Genomic DNA, 17,390 nt, shown 5'->3' with positions numbered 1-17,390 from the left:
CGTTCACTGAACGATCACAGCCTGTCACCCTCAGGCTAACGTAGCAACAGACTTGGCGGCTGCTCGAAAGAGACGACACCGGCGACTGCATTGCGTTCACTGCGCCGATTTCAACCAGTGCAGCCGAGCGGTCGTCACAGCGGCTGTTAGCTAGCCATGGCACTGCAAAGCGTGTCAATTATTATTACATTTGGGTTCAGAGAGCTACGTGCTATCGATGGTTTCTTCCGAGGAGCTAATCTAAATAAGGGCAGAGACAGGGGCGGATCCAGGCGCTTGCTTTGGGGGGGGGCGGTTGGTTGTTGGGGGGGGGGGGGGGAGGGGGGGGGGGGGCGTTTCCCGTGGCAGTGTCACGTGATTATTTTGTGGTTTTTGTAGACAAAATACTTTATTTTGCAAATTGGTTGTACAATGTGATACCTTTTTTTTGTATGGCCTTGCTCACGTGCGCTACTAGAGTTTGCATATTCATGTAACTGCCTTTCCGCAGTAAACTGAGCAACGAGTCGGCGCTTGTCTGGTCCCTTGCATTCCATTCTCGTTCATTGTCTTGGGTTGGCGCTGCCACTTAATGAATGAACAGTATTGGTTTGATGAAGAAGAAAACGCATATTTCCGCTAAACATTGGGGAACACGTATCAGTGTTGTTGGTAAGAGGAGGGTGAAAGAGGGAAGGGCAGGCCGCCTGCTCGATAAATGAGTATTCCCACAACGGCGAGCTCTAGTATTCCTTGAACGTAGTTTCGGAGTAAGCCTCCCTTTGTTACCCCGCCCCCTCCTCCCCATTGCCTTTTTTTCTGGCCGGTCGTGTTGCCAGAAAATGCCCTTTCTATCTCCGCAGCCTAAGGACGGTCAAACGGAGCTTTCGGAGTCGCGCTCGATTATACCCCGCGCACGTGCTCTCGGAGGCTTGCTCGGTACTTCGGCGAATATAATTCCAGTGTTGTACACGTTCCTCTAAAACAGGAACGAAAGCTCGTTCCCCGTTCCTTCCCAAATTAGAAACGAGTTCCCGTTACAAGTTCCCTCAAAGCGAAAGGAACGCGTTCCAGTTACATTTCGGACATTGGAACGTGTCGTTACTTTTACGTTACGTTTGATTTGTTAAGATTCAAACATAGTGTCGGATAATAATGAAGTGGAATGAGTGAACAATTTAACGCTGACATCGAACTACATATATTATACGATTTTGAACATCGCCGGCAACAGGTTATATGGAGATAAAAGAAAATCTAAAGAAACAATCCTAGACGAATTTTTTAGAGATCACCGGCCATACTCCAGACATGTCTAACGGCAACTCGGGTGCTCGCCTATTAGAAGTGCAACACATGTGCCACTCTTCACGTCGTTGTTCAAGTGCAGAGTCAAGATACTACGCTTCATGTGTTCAAAGAAATTTCCTAACATGCACCAGTATGATTAAAATTCTTGGACATGAAATCGTGTCGAAAGGGTCAACTCAGGCGTTCAACGAGTACTGGTTCAATATTCCAGTATTAGCGGAAAATAATATCTAGGGTCCATATTCGCAACTTAATAACGTCCCTGTTTGAACTCAGCGAGAGGCGCATCTCAGTGTCGGTGTCCAACAGACGATCGTATTTTAGTTTGTTTATTTTGTTTTGTTTTAGACAATGCAGATATTTAATAAAAATACTACGACAGTAAGGCTGCTGTCGTTTTCGCACGTGAACTCTACTTCGAGGCGGAAATGCTTTGTCGCACCTAAAGTTGCATTGAAATGAGCAATTAAGAAAACTTTGTTATTTAGCTATCTAATTATTAATTTCTGGACAGTTGTTGATATAAAAAACTTTCATACCTAGTTTTTAGAAATACAAGAAACATGCGTAACTAGAGGTGTTAATAATCGCAATTGAGAGCCCCGATCCAGGCGATATAGAAACTGAGCGCGCCGGGCGCGCGGGAAATGCCACTGCTGTATTACGTCAGACCGGAACTTCACGCGACGAACTTTAAGAAAAGGCGCGTCGTAGTATAATCTGGTCAGCAAAAACAACAAGTCGTCTAAAATATGCAAGTGGACCGCTTATCTATTAAGGAAAAGCGGTAAGAAAAAGCGCGCCCTTTCATTGCGGTGGCCTTACGATGAAGTTCGAATGTGAAGCAAAATCTCTCCACGGTGTGTGCATACTCTAGCACGGCCCATTAGTTGCTGTCAAACTGGCTGCGGCTAAACGAAACAAAAATCGGCTATTTCCTCTTAGAGCACTGCACGGGCCGTAATTCTCGGCCCGGGCCCGGCCCGGGCCCGGAACTCGTTCAAGTTTACCCGCCCGAACCCGGCCCGGTGACTCAAAATGAGACCCGGGCCCGGCCCGAACCCGAGAAATAATTTCGCCTACCCGGCCCGGCCCGGCCCGACCACAGATCAGGCCCGACTGCGGCCCGACCCAGTAATCTAGGTGATGGTGCCCGAACATGGAATCGACAGCAAGGTGTTTTAAGCGACAAATATCTGCGCTTTGTTGGCGCATGTTTCGCTAACAATTATTCTTTAACATACGGTACGGTAATTTCTTGTAAAAGGGGGCTCATGGTGCAAACTGTTGAGCGGACATACTGCATACAATGAATGTTTGTTCGGCAGTGGTATACTGTACCCATTTTTTCTGCAAATACATTAGGGATCATGAAGGGCATTTTGTAGCAGACATTGTAGCAAGGAAAGTGATTTGCAGCACGAGTTCAGCTTCGACAGGGAGCGCATTAACAACAAAGGATGAATTGATGGATGGATAAACTTCATTATGGTCCATCGGAACGCACTCTAGCACGTTGCGGGCCGTTCCGACATCGGAACAGAAAGCCCAAGTCTCTCTGCTGCCTCGCGGCCCGTGTGACTGCCCATATAGCTGTTCTAGCGCGGAGCTGGTAATAGCAGCCTCCCATTTGGACTGCGTGATGACTTCGCCGCCGTGTAACACGGAGCACCGCCAGGGCATGTGTTCTAGATTGGCTTGGCAGAAGACAAAACGCTCACTTCACTTTGTTTTTATTGCACTCTATAGCCTATTGAAATTTATAGCATGCTCTAACCACAAAGCCAATCGTGCACCCTTCTCGATATGTAGCACGTCTTCACCATTGTAGCACCTTGCCACAGCAAGAGAAACAGAGGGAAAAAAACCAAATGTGTGACCGTTGTTGTAAATACACTAATCTAGGTAAAGGTATGGAACCCCGTGCGTGTATGCGTATAAGCAGCCGAAAGGAAGAAAAAAAACTATTTGTCATAGCATTATTTTCATATACCACACCACTGCTAGTATATACTGTCTATAAGTTTCTTATGGCATAGTTTATAGTTTACTTCTTCACATGTTATTCTGCGAAAAAATCAAAGTATCAAAAGATTCCTGCTTTAAGCACGCCATGCCCTGTTGAATCACATATCCTGCCGCGCTAAAGCTTCTTGCACCGCTCGCGCTGGCCGCACGGGCGCACCACATATGCCTTGCCAATTGCGAAGGCGGCAGTCGTTGTTCTTAATTCCACCACTGGAGCAAATCTAGGATGTCTTTGTGGACCTCTGCAGAATGACCATAGCTGTCCAGCTCATCCCTTCACTTCTCTAGTTCCCGAACGTTGTGCCACTCTTCAATGTCATCTATAAAACTCCTCTTTCAGGGCTTCTCCTTGCAGTTTTCAGCAGTGTATGCTATGCACGGTTTGCACCGTGCTCGTTTTTTCCATATTATAATGGTTTATGCCTTCTCAACGATGTTGTACCGCTAGAAGGTGGCCATTGGACTACGCGGTTAGGACTGGCAGGAGGTGGACGAATCCATTTCGATATATTTTCGGGGTTCGTTCGAGTTTTGTAATAAAGGCGCGACTAAGCTTCTCGAAGCCATATGCTTCGAGGTAAGGGGACATCACCCGGCACGGAATCTGTCATTGTCCTTTTTCAAGCCAGATATTTCCTCAAGCGAATATACTTCACCCCACGCCTTGTTTACTGGACCTATTTTATTACTGCACATTCCAACGCTGTTGCGGCAGTATCATGTAGCTCTCGCACTATATAGCGCACTGTATAGGGCCTCAAACACGCGGCTCGCGGACCTCTCGCTAGCGGCCCTCCGCCCGCACATGACAGGTCGAAAGCACATTTTTCGTGAAGCACCCCTTGCGGTCGCCGTGTGTTGATGCATAACCGTCAAACAAAAGCTATACTTCAGAATCGGCGTCCAGAGTTTAGTCATTATGGGTATCGATATGTTGTTGGATTCCTGCCGCCAAAGCCCCTTCAGAAATGATCGCGTATATGAGATATGGGATAGGTCTGCTGTGAAATGACAGTAGCTTTAAAACGACCTGTTCCCCCCTCCCACGCTCCTACCTTCGTCATGGCCCTAGCCCTTGCAGAGGTAATTTTCGTGAATGCAGCACGTTAGCTGAGGTTAGTTTGAGACCCCTGATATGGCGCAACAAAACGAAAGCTCAGACGTTAACAATGCGGGCACACAAAGCAGGCTGTGCATGTCCATCTCGCGCCTCATGACCACTGGGAGCCGTCACAGAGTCACGGAAGAAGAATGTACCTTTGTAGGGATTCTATGTATCAAGACTCCATGCAGTCCTTTCGTTTTAGAGGGGGGCTTTACTTTCAGCAACGTTTCCCCGCTCTGGAGCTCTGATTTTATATTATTACATTTATCACTGAGATTACAGAGTAACATTTGGGATATAAAATAGTAACGAAAGCAAATAAAACACGGAATAACGAGTTGTTACATATAAGCGCCTGGTCTATTTACTTTTAGCTCGCCCGTTTCAGATAAATGAAGTAGCTCATATGCAAGAAGCAAAAGAAGTTCGGTACTTATCCCTCATAAAACATCTCCAAATAGCTTACCCCACATAAAAAAGCGTTTTTTCGAGATAAAATGTCGGATATATGTATGCACAGCGCATGCGGAACGAGGCACATTAAAGAGAAAAAGATTTTTCTATTATCAGTAAATTACTCTTTTACCGTTCCAAAAGCACTACGCTCGCCGCGACAAGACTCTTGGTAAGAGAGAAAACTCGCAAGAAAATGCAGGTAACGACGCCACCTTGAAATTCACGCAGCAAACGCCGTGACGTCATAGATTCTGACGGCATCTACTGGGCCCTACGTAGTTTATAGTGGGTAAAAATGAAGTACATTGACCTCTGAGGGGGTCATAGACATAACACACCAAGTTTTTGAAAATTTCGTTGAGCCAATGTCCCCAAAATACGACGAATACAGTTTGAAATCCGTGACGTCACGTGCGGAGATTTCAGCGCGAAATTTCAAAATGGAACTTTAACCTTGATTTCCTCCTTTATTAATAAACTAATTTATGGTGAAATTAATGACATTCGAATCCTCAGAGTACACTTTATCCGTCTAAACCGATTCCGTGTGCTCACTTTAGTGACCCTTTAGGAACGGAGCAAAGTCCAAGCCCGGCCCGACCCAAGCCCGCCACCTCAAACCCGGGCCCGGCCCTAAGCCCGGAGCTTCAGGCCCGAGCCCGGCCCGGGCCCGCCGTGAAAGCTACTTTACCCGGCCCGGCCCGGCCCACGGGCCGGGCCGGGCCCGGGTTTTCGGGTAGGCCCGAGCCCGTGCAGTGCTCTATTTCCTCTACACGTGGTCGGTCAAGGCGCCGCGCGCTTCCCTACACCCCCGGCGGGCGCCTTGAAATGAAAACCATGATATAACATAGTCAAGTCACAGGCGAACAGTATAGTTTCTCGCACCTCACGCGCTCGCCAACAGCCCTGCTCCGCATGATGTGCTGCGTGGGTGCGCCTCTTCAACGCAGTGGAACGTTTGCCGATGGAACGCCGTTCCCTCTGTCGTTCCTTCGTAAACGTAACGAGTTACCGTTACAGTTCCACCTATCCGTAACGGAACGGTGGCGTTCCTCCGTTCCTCCAAAAAGGAACTAGTTCCTGGAACGTCGTTCCTTGGAACGCCGTTCCGTACAACACTGTATAATTCACAGCACCACTGCCTGCCTTCCTTCTTTTTTTTTTTTTGGGACCAGCCGCTGAAGGTTGACTAAAAGGTAACTTGTTCTGCACGCTTTGTGGGACCACGGCCGGGCTAGACTGCACGTGCGCGCTCAAGCGCGCACGTGCAGTCTAGCCCGGCCGTGGTGGGACGAAAGATGCCAGTTTGAATGACACAGAACAGACTCCTGTCTCTGAGAAAAAGATGGGAGAATTTGAAGACCCCTCGCTTTGCTGAAGAGCTGATGGCCCTGGGAGTGGGGAGGAAACTTTAGCTCGCTTCCATAAAGGCAGCAGTTGCTTTAGCAAAATAGTTGAGGCTTGTGCTCGTCGGTGCCTATTTGAAAGATGCAGGACGCAGAAGAAATCTTTTCTAGAAAGCCTGTTTCGCTCTTAACAAAAGCGCTGGGCTGTGTGAGGGGTGCTTCCCTAGTCTCGGATTGGGATGGACACAGCGACCACCTGAAAAAATTCTACGTTCTGAAAAATGGCCTTCGGTGAGGTGAAAAGCGGGGGGGGGGGGGTTGGGTTGGCTTATAGCTTTGGGGGGGGGGGCGATCGCCCAATCGCCCCCCCCCCCCCCTGGATCCGCCACTGGGCAGAGAGCTTCTCGATCTAAGCGAGGCTGGCGAGGCATGTTCACGGCTTCGTGGAAGAGACGTTGCACGGCGGATCATCAGTCACGGGGAAGTGCGCACCACAGGTGCGAATGAACGCGCCGGGAAGATCCGTGAAAATCGAGGTATGTCGCTTAAGTTTGCTTTTTCTTAGTTACAGGTCATGTAATGTTTTCTTATCACTTAAAGCAGGGACATCCGTGCGGCCAACTGGGAGTGCCGTGCCGGAGTCGCAGGAAAGTATAAAACCGCCTGAATAAAATTACTTGTGCATCGAAGACAAGCAACCGCGATAATGGGGCTTTCCTTTAATTAAAAACGTCTGCCCGAAACACTCAACTGTGGCAATCACAAAAGAAAAAAAGTGAGCGATTTTTTTTTTCTTCTCTCCTTTTGTCAGTTTCATTACAAATAATCTGGAGGAACTTCTGCCGTTACAGTTAGGGCAAAGAGCATCGACGTCGAGCATGTGCTGAGGTTTTTCTGCAGCACTGAGTGCACTTTGTCTGACGTGCTCCGGGCAGAGGCCAGCGACGCGGCATCGCAGTCCCACCTCATGCTCCTTCCTGCCTCTACTCAAACGCTGAGCTTGTTTGTTTTGAAACGGATTATTTGCTCATTTTTATGTAGGCTCTCAGGCAAGACTTGCCACGTATAGGACTCTCTTTAAATAGTCACGGTGACTCTCTCGGTGGGTCTATAGGCCTCGACAGCTGGTATGGTGGCGCTGCGGCGCTAGGACAGTCAGCGCCGCGAGTAGCGGCCGCGCGCGTGATCCCGTCGCGGCATGCTGCGAACGCCGCTCTGTGGGAGAAGAGCAATGGCATTGCGGAACGAGCAGCGCGCGTGATTGTGTCGATTCCGCGGAACTGAATACGTAGAAAGTTATTTAAAATAAAAGCAGTCTTCTTCACGGCAGTCATCTTTACGCCGCTAACCATGTTTGCGGCGTCAGGGAGCAAACTGTGTCAGCAAAGGGGCCCTTCGAAGTCAGTTGCAAGTGTGTGAAGAGCGTCGACTAGGACGTCCGCCTTCAGGTTATCAAAGTTTTATCAAGGTCTTCCAATATTTACATTAAATTAAAGGCATTGTGACGAAGATGGGCCTCCATCCAGCAACATCGCCAACGCTCGGCACGTGCTTTTTCTTCCCTCATCCATTACGCGAAGAGCGACCTTTGACTTTTCCATCCATTCTCGCTATTCAGCAGGGCTTCTCGCTATTAATCGGTCTGCGTGTGTTAGTTGGTGTTCGGGCTAAGCAAGAGAAAAAACGTTCGTTCCTCTCACTTTTTTTTTTTGCGCTGGCTCGTTCCCTTCGGACTTTTCAATCATTTCTGCACATTTTCCCAGCTGTCTATAGACCCAATTGCACATTGTGGGAGCAAGGTGCAGATGCAAGGGTGGACGCTGAAGATGGTGTATGTAAGCTCGTCGCCGCCTTGTATATGTTTGTCAACAAGTGCGAGCACACATCCTGCACAGACCTGTCATGCGCGTGGTTCTGGCCATCGCCGCGTCCCCTTCTAGATACGAGGATGTTTAACGCTTCGTCGCAGGGTCACGCTGTCACCTTTCCCATAGCACGCAGGAAAACGTGTCGGAACACACAGGCAGAATGCAGGGCTTTCGAGCTTCTCTTATCATTGCGCCAGAAGTGGGCACTGCATATGCGGTTTCGGTGCTTCACGAGCTGCCTAAGACCTCCATCGGGGCTAAAAGAAGGCAGACTTTATGACCACAACGAGCAAATATGCGCAGTAATAGCAAGGAAAGCATTAAAAAATTAAGAGCGTCTGTTTATGTCGCACGTCGCACCGCCCTTATCCGACGCTGCCATCGCTCGTTCTCGTGAGCCTTCCATATAAATCCGTATAATTTTATTTCTGGCAGCTTAACGACAGTGTTTCTGTAGCTGTTGCGACAGCGATACACGCCACAATACATAGTTACACACCTGTTTGACCGCGATTCAGCTTCGTCCTTTCGAGTTGCTATAGTTCCGCCCGTACGCACCCGCTCTCAGCCGCGACTGACTAGAAACGCGCCGCGCCGCGGGCGGCGCCACTTGTTCAGTCAAAACTGCAGCGCACTAGGCCCATATACAAGCAGTATGTCGAAGTGCCACATCAGGAAGTGGCCGAACTGTCAGCACGCATGTTATTAAATAGAAATGCTTCGGCAAATGAGCCTTTCTGCATAATTACTGCGACAAAGGTGTGAAGTAATACCTTTTGACGATTCGTCTTGGCAATGAGTCTGCTCTGCGATGTACATTTAGTGCACTTATTTAGGCCGGCACATTTTTTTTTCTTTTTTGTATCTCCAAGGCGCACAGGGTAATTGACATGCTAGGCAAACGTGCAGATTGCGTATGGTCTCTGATTGGAAACCAGTAAAATCGCGTACCTGGAGAATTTCTGTAGGTGTTACTGCACCCAACAACGCAGCAATTATTCTTAGAGTTTGGCATAACTGACACAAAACGAACAGCCCGCGAGAAGGCCGCGCGCCGTCATCGCGGAACCGTTGAGCGAGCAGGGCGAGCGGGTGAGAGTATCCCGTCAAGTCTGCGCTTGTTGCCGCTAGGGCCGCCTTCATTGGCGGCAGAGTTACGTCTGCACGGGGTTGTCACTGGCGGCCCATGAGGACAGGCGTTGCGCAGTGCCGTAGGCTAGCGTGGTGGCGCGAGCATTCTCCGGACATGTCCGGACACGTGGCGTCGTTCGGGGAAGACTGACGCATGGCTAGCACCAGGCAAAAAAAAAAAAAAAACAAAAAAAAAACGCCAGGCCTGCGCGGAAAGCGCAGCACAGTCACAGCGAAAGCTGGAAGAGCGGCATTTCTAGAGCCCGTTTCTGTAAACTCTCTTGGGGCTACTCATACAAGTACACTAGCAAGGTACCCACTACGCTATAAATCACAATATTTGTGAAGTTGGGAAGCGCCTACAACGCCATTATTCATCATTGTGCGCAGAAGCGAGGTTCCAGCTACACATATGTAAGGCATTATGTGCACTTTGTTTACGTGACGACTGATGACGATGGAGAAATGTGGCCCAGCCCTTGTAATGGTTTGGAAGCTTTAAACGGCTCACCAGTTACGTAATTCGCATTATGGGACGCCCGGTCGCTATTTCACTCTCCCACCATGCAATATAACATACGTTGACGTGAGAAAGAGAGACAGATAGAGGAGGGAAGAACTTTATTGAGACCCTGAGGAAATGGATGATGGGCTTCCTTGGCAACCAATGCAAGTGCACTTGCGAGGAACCCACTACGCTATACCCCATCATAATTTCTGTGACATAGGGAAACAGCCACTATGCCATTTTTCGTCATTCAATGGAGAGCTGGTACCCGCTAAAAACATGTAAGGCATTATGCGCACTTTGTTGGTGTTGTGCCTGATGACGATGAAGAATTATTGGAGAGCCCCTTGTTATGGGTTGGAAGCATCCAACAGCCCACTCGTTGCGCAATTCGCATTGTGTCACGCCTGGTTACAGAATTCGCGTTGTGTGGTGTGTGGTTGTTATTTCACTCTTCTACCACTCTAAATTACATATGTTAATGTGGTTCCTTCTGGACATGAAGCCTGTATAGCGACTTCTTGCAAGGCACTTCCAAGCACCGGCATGGCTCTGAGGTACAACACTGGGCTCCCACGCAGAGGGCCCAAGTTCGAACCCCGTTCCATCCTGGAATTTTTTTCTTATTTCGTCTTTTTTTCTTATTTCGAGCGATAGTGGTTACGGACACCGGCGGCGGCGGACAACTACGGCGCCAAAAACGGCCGGTGAAATGATCTCATAACAGCTTTCGCTGTAAAAGGCCTGGCGGCGTAGCCACGGTAGCCATGTCGCCGATTAACGGCGCTCGAGCCGCGCAGGGCCAGCACACGCTAGCTGGGGAACGAGGCGCCAAAGGGGAGAGCGCGCTTGATTCCCACATTCTCCCCTCCTAAAGACTGAGGCCAGCCTGTGAAAGAGGCTGTCCGAGGCCAAGTGGCAATGTCAGCTCAGTCGCAAAGGGGCTGGCCAACGGAGCAATGTCCAAAAGGGTGGTGTCGTCTTCCAGAAGGCCAGAAGAGTATAACGGTGCCGCACAGCACAAAGACGAAGCTGAAGCACCCGCAGATGCAAGTTCGTGGTTGGCCTTGGTCACCCAAAATGTTCCACCGAAAGTTCCACCACTAGGGAGATCCCACTGCCGGGAGGTCCGCAGCCCAGGAGGAACGGGGCAAGACTGCACAAGGGCGGGCAGCCAGCCCGCTTGAAGTTCGCCGGTCTGGAGAGGTTGGCAACCGGGAACGTACGACGCGAGGCTGCAAGTTGCGTGCGGCAGCCAAACCGCCGAAAGCCGCTGGGACAAGGGGCCTCACCGGAACGGCAGGCCGGAGCAGCAGGCAGCCAAGACCGGAAGCCGGAGCGACCACGCTCGGGCCTGGGCCAAAGCTTGAATGGGCGGACAAGCCGCCAAGGCGGCTGTCTAGGCTGCCAGGTGGGTAAGGCAGGGTGGAGGTGGCTGCAGGGAAGAAGGCGGGCCACAACCGGGAGGAGCAGGGAACCATGTCCAGGAATTCGGGACATCGACAACTAGCGTCATCTGTTGTGTTGGCTGCTAAGTGGCAGCGTCACTCAATGGGAACCGACCTTTAAACATTTATTGTAGTGTAACGCTTCAATATACGCTTAAATCACTTCGTCCATACAATATGGGAGTCATTATGCCACAGTGCGAGAAGTTTTGCTTTATTCCCATTAACTTCCTGGGTTCGAGAGCCACTTTTATGTGCTATGTGAAACTCCATAGAAGATAATTTAAAAATTTATATAAAAACAATGCGCCCTCACCTGCTTAAATCACTGAAGGGACCCAATCACGATGATTCAATATTCGTACCTGTGAAGTTTGGCGGATGTCGCCGAAGTTTCTGAGGTTCGACGGCAACTTTTGTCTAAGGTGCACTGCAGCGAAACCACCTTATAGGGGTGCATACGCTTCATAGTGTTTACGGTTGCCCTAAAACAGGTGAAAATGTCAGTGTTTTTATATAAGCTTGTTTTTCTTGAAGCTGCTAAAGATATGGAGGGTATGAATACTGTGGAGGTCTTAAGTTAATTAGCAATGAGAAGTCTTACGTTAATTAGAGCAGATGGTCAAAAATGAGAATAGCTCCTCGTAATTCAAAGTAAGTAAGAATTGACAATATATATTGATACGGGTACGAATTTTGCTCCACTGGGTGTAAGTAATCAAGGGTACTAATGAATTTAACAATTTACTTAAAACTTATTGGTGAAAGCGGTTAGTATAGAAGGACATTTATATTATATATATATTTAGGTATAGTATTGCAATGCACGCCATTAATATTACATGGCTGTCGCATGCAAGTAACTAGCAGTAGATACTGTTATAGCTAATTAGTAACCAAATGTATAAGAGATATGGTAATTGTACTCTGTCATTATTAATACTCACACTTTGAGGTAAATAGAAAAGGGGTAAATAAGAATCGACTAATCGGAGGATTGCGTTGTAATGTATCACATGGAAGTGGAGACGAAGAGGATCAAAGATATAAGAATCTTAGGTTGCTAATTAGTGATTAGGGGTCTTTCAGCTTAATTACTATGGAAAATCAACAGAGTTGACAATGACCCCCAAGAATTCACACTGAGTGAGATTTATTCAGCAACATTATACACATTTTCACCCTGACCATATAAGTAATCACTTGTAATGAATTCACCAATTTTAAGGTTATAACAGAAATCTTTCAGCATAGAAGGATATGTACATGATATATATAGGGTATTCAATGTATGAAATTACCATCCGAGATAGATAGTAACATGCTATTATCTTTAGTGATAGTTATCGATAATTAGTAATCAGGGATAATTTGGGAAAAATCTATGGAACCTAGCAATTAAAGCTATCAAATAAAAGATATGCCAAAGATGACGATTATAGTCTATTAGTGATCGTTGTCAGCAGTTGCCAAGTGCGGGTATATGGTCAATAAATTAATAGGTCGACAACATAGTAATGCATCGAATGAAAGCATATAGGAAGAGGCTGAATACGTTTGGAATGTTTGCTAATTGGCATTTAGGGGCTCTGCAGCGTAATTAATATTAATATTTTTTACAGCAAAGATGTCCACGCTTTGTACTACTCGCGATGTACACAATCATCATTATGCCGGCGCACTCAGCATAGCTGTGCCTAGTTAAGGCATGTTAATCATAGCCAATTGTAATTAAGTTTAGTTGAGCACGATGAAAACTAATTAGCCAAGCATAATACAGCCAGAACGCTAATTAGCCCTAATTAAGCCGAGTTGAGATTCTAGTCTGCGTAGTCATGCCGAGCTCGGCAAGAGATGCCGAGCGATACCGATATATTAATTATGAATGAGCCTAATTAGTATTAATTACGTTAATTAACTCATTGGGTCTAGACTGACTTGCGGTGAAAGCTCGTCGAGATGAAGCCTCGAGTATGTAGGTTATAGTAATTAAGCTCATTAGCGTAATTAAGCTAATTAAGACATAATTAATGCTAGCTTGACTATGGATGCAAGTTAAGCTAGACCAAGTTCCAAGTGTGCAAATTAGACCGATTACGCTAATTATTCCAATTAATATGATTAAGCTAATTAACCTATTTGGTGTTGTGACTGCCGAGCGATACCCAATCGAATCCGATCAACGCCTAGTCTATACTCGTGATTACCAATGTGACCCCGTGAACACTTCGTGCATCGGCGTGTGAATGCACGTGTGTCTAGTCAAGCCAAGACCAGCCAAGTGCCGACCAGCTCTGCTCTAGCCTAGGTTTGCGCGACTCAGTGCAAGCTGCGCAAATTTTTAAAATTAGGTCAGCTAAGCAGAATTCACGGTAAGAGTATCTTACTAATGTTGATCTACATCCGCACCTTGGTACACAGTGCATTACTAATGAATGGTGACAATGAATTCAACATATGTTCAATTTAGGGGTGAAAGCTGTCAGTGTAGGACATCAGTAAAATAGATAGATAGTATCTAATCTATGCAGCTATAGATCTCAATCTATGCAGTTACAGTACAATGGTGGGAAGTAGTAGAATATCATTCATTATTAGCAGTCATAAATATCATTAATTGGTAATCAATTATAATTATTCGTTTAATATAGATACCATCTATCACCGACAAGTATGAAGAGAAACGTGTCCAAAAATTGGGCAAAGGCTAAGGAAAAAACACCAACACAAGCGCTCGCACATTGATGAGTTATGCAAAACACTGGGTGCAGAAGAGCCTGGTGTAAGAGAAACAAATTGCAGAAGGGTGTCTTCAAGGGCCAGTTGCTACATGTTACTGCACTCAAAACCGCGCGAAAACGGCAGGAAGGCTAACGAACAAAGGAACAGCGCTTCTGTTGTTTGTTCCTAAGCCTTCGCCCCGTTTTTGCGCTGTTTGAAACGCAGTAACATGTACCAAGTGATCCTTCAAGACACCCTTCTGCAATTTAAAGGAGTAATTAAATCTGCTGATAGTTTTAGGAAATTAATACTTAAGTGCAGATATATGATAAAAATAAATTGAGGCATATGATTGCAAAGCATCAGATGATAGTCTAAAGAGAGAGGGTGAATGCATTGCGAGATTCTTGCTAATGAACCTTTTCAAGCAATCCCAGAAAGCCCCGCGGGAGCATGGCGCACAATGGGAAAAGTTTGTACATCGAGCGAGCCGGCCGTTCGGTCGCCCGCGGCTCGTTGGTGCCGTGGGAGCACGAAACGAAAGGAACGTACACGTCGCGGCTTGTTGAATATTCTTACATCGTAAAATACTACACTTATACAAACGCATCTGCCTGTATATATCTACGCATGAAATGTGAAAGGAATAACACAGTGTAGGTATTGCCGAGCGTATGTATATCGGCATAGGCGTGCGAAGGGGGAGGGGGGGGGGGGGCAAGGGGGCGAGAAGGGGGGGGGGCGCAAAGTCAGCCCTATACATTGTAGGGGGGCGAGAAGAGGGGCGCAAAGGCAGCCGCATACATTGACATAATAGGGAGGGGGGCGCTGCGACGAACCTTCGGCCCCCCTGAAGGGGAACCCTGCGCACGCTTATGTATATCGGACGTAGCAGTTAATCGATATGTGCGTTATCGCGTGCCGATGCCGTCACGACGTTCGTTTGACAATAATGTGAGCGGAACACGGAATTCATGTTTAGTGTATGAATACTTGGAAGGTACAAATGCGAATGTGCCGTATTGAAATGCCATAGAATTTTCCGCCTCAGCATTTGGTGTCATGAACACTTTTGCGCTTGCTCACTGCGTTTAGCCGTTATGGCGTATTTCAAGGATAATTTCAGTGTTAGAGACTCATCTCGCGCACGACTACACATATCTACGGCATGCATTCACCTGCAAGCAAACACGTGAAAGTACAACCAGCGTTTCTAAAATGTAACAACTGCAGTTAGTATCAACGAAGGGCGCTAGAATCTTATCATTTGTTATATACATGCATATGGGGTGCGAGCGACGCGCACGCGGTCTAATCAGTCTCTCGAGTACTCTGTAAATATCACAACCTCACCTTGCGCTCGTCGACAGTGCCGATAGACGTTGATTCCAAGTGGATGCGCGAATTGTATAGACCGCTCCTGGACTTCATCTAGGAAGCCACGTTGTATCGTTTTATTTAATTTTTGCTGCAGGGCTGGGGTCTCAAACGTGACTCGCACGTGACTGACTTCGTCCCATCCTTTTATTGGTCATCTCTAGAACGGACGAAGCCTCAAAGGGGTCAAGAGGAAACTGCGCACAGGCAAAAACCGGACGTATGTACTAAGGGATGAGGAAGGCAAAGTCACTGTCAATATGGATAGGAAAGTTAAAATAGCTGAGGAGCTTTACAAATATCTGTACAGTAGCCAGGACAACGAGGACGATAACGTAAGAAGTAGGCAAGAGGAATCGGACAACCCACCAGTAATGACATGGGAAATAAAGAAACGCTTAGAGGGAACGCAAAGAGGCAATTGCCGCTGGTTAGGATCAGGTAACATCAGATCTGTTGAAAGACGGTGGACAGATTGTTTTAGAAAAACTGGCCACCATGTATAGAAAGTGTCTCTTGACGATGAAGGTACGAGAATCTTAGAATAATTTTCAAATCACCTTAATTCATAACAAAGACGACGTCAAGGGCTTGAAATATTACATGCCGATCTGCATACTGTACGTTGTCTACAAGCGATTTAAAAATATAGCAAGATTCCGTACAGGCTACTCGACAATAAACACATTCACACGATCAATCAAGTGATAGAGAAATGCGCGGAATATAACCAACCCCTATATATAGCCGTCAGAGATTACGAGAAGGTATTTGATTCGGTCGAGATGGCAGCAGTCATTCAGGCACAACGAAATCAGGGCGTCGACGAACCGTATATAAAAATACTGGAAGAAATCTTAGATTTAGGTGCACGTTAAAGAACCCTAAGTGGTCAATAATTCTGCAGCACTCCAATACAGCGTCCCACATAATCATATCGTGGTTTTGGGACATTAAACGCCACTAGTACTACTACTAATAACAATAATAACAATTATTATTATTATTATTATTATTAATATGATTATTAATATTATTATTATTAATATTGTGAAGAGGTTTATTGGTCGTTGAAAGACGTAATGGTCGTCAGCGGCAAGCAAGCGAGAAGAAGCGTCCAGAGGCACAGCGGCGATCCGAAACACGAGCCGAGCGAGCCGAGCGTTGGCGATGCTGCTGGATGGAGGCGCATCTTCTTCTTCACAATCGCCCCCGCTGAAAAAGGAGCCATCCTGGCGACCTAAGAAGTTTCAGGTAGAGGCTCATGGTACGGCTTGAGGCGGGAAACATGGACGATGTCACGTCCACGCCGGCGCATGTCATCCGATCGAGAAACTGGCTCGATAAGAAAATTAACTGGAGAGGTTTTCTCCAAGATGGTGTAAGGGCCCTCGTACCTTGGAACGAGCTTCGAGGAGAGTCCCGGAGTCTGGTATGGGACAGAGAGCCATACGAGAGACCCTGGGGCATAGCTAGGGTCTGGAAGTGAAGTGCTGCGGTTTTCTTTCTGTCGCTGCTGCTCTTGCGAGGTAAACGTGCGGGCGAGCTGGCGGCACTCTTCGGCTTGTCGAGCAGCTTCGGAGACAGGTGGACACTCGGAAGCATCAGGACGGTAGGGAAGTAGGGTGTCAATAGTATGTGAAGGCTCGCGTCCGTAAAGGAGAAAGAAAGGCGAAAATCCGGTAGTTGTTTGTATCGCGGTGTTGTATGCGAATGTTACATAAGGGAGAACACGGTCCCAGTTGGTATGGTCAGATGCGACGTACATCGAGAGCATATCACCCAGGGTGCGGTTAAACCGTTCCGTGAGCCCGTTAGTCTGCGGGTGGTATGCTGTGGTTGTCCGATGAATGACGTGGCATTCCGAGAGCAGAGCTTCGACGACCTCGGAGAGAAAAGCGCGGCCTCTGTCACTAAGGAGCTCTCGAGGGGCGCCATGTCGAAGGATAAAGTGACGTAAAATGAAAGAGGCGACATCCCGAGCGGTAGCGCTAGGCAAAGCGGCAGTTTCGGCGTAGCGTGTCAGATGGTCGACAGCCACGATAATCCACCGGTTGCCATCTGCGGTCATTGGAAGGGGACCGTAGAGGTCAACGCCGACGCGATCAAATG

This window comes from Rhipicephalus sanguineus, chromosome 6 (assembly GCF_013339695.2).
Source record: "Rhipicephalus sanguineus isolate Rsan-2018 chromosome 6, BIME_Rsan_1.4, whole genome shotgun sequence".
Taxonomy (NCBI): domain Eukaryota; kingdom Metazoa; phylum Arthropoda; class Arachnida; order Ixodida; family Ixodidae; genus Rhipicephalus; species Rhipicephalus sanguineus.
Note: the sequence above shows the minus strand (reverse complement) of the source record.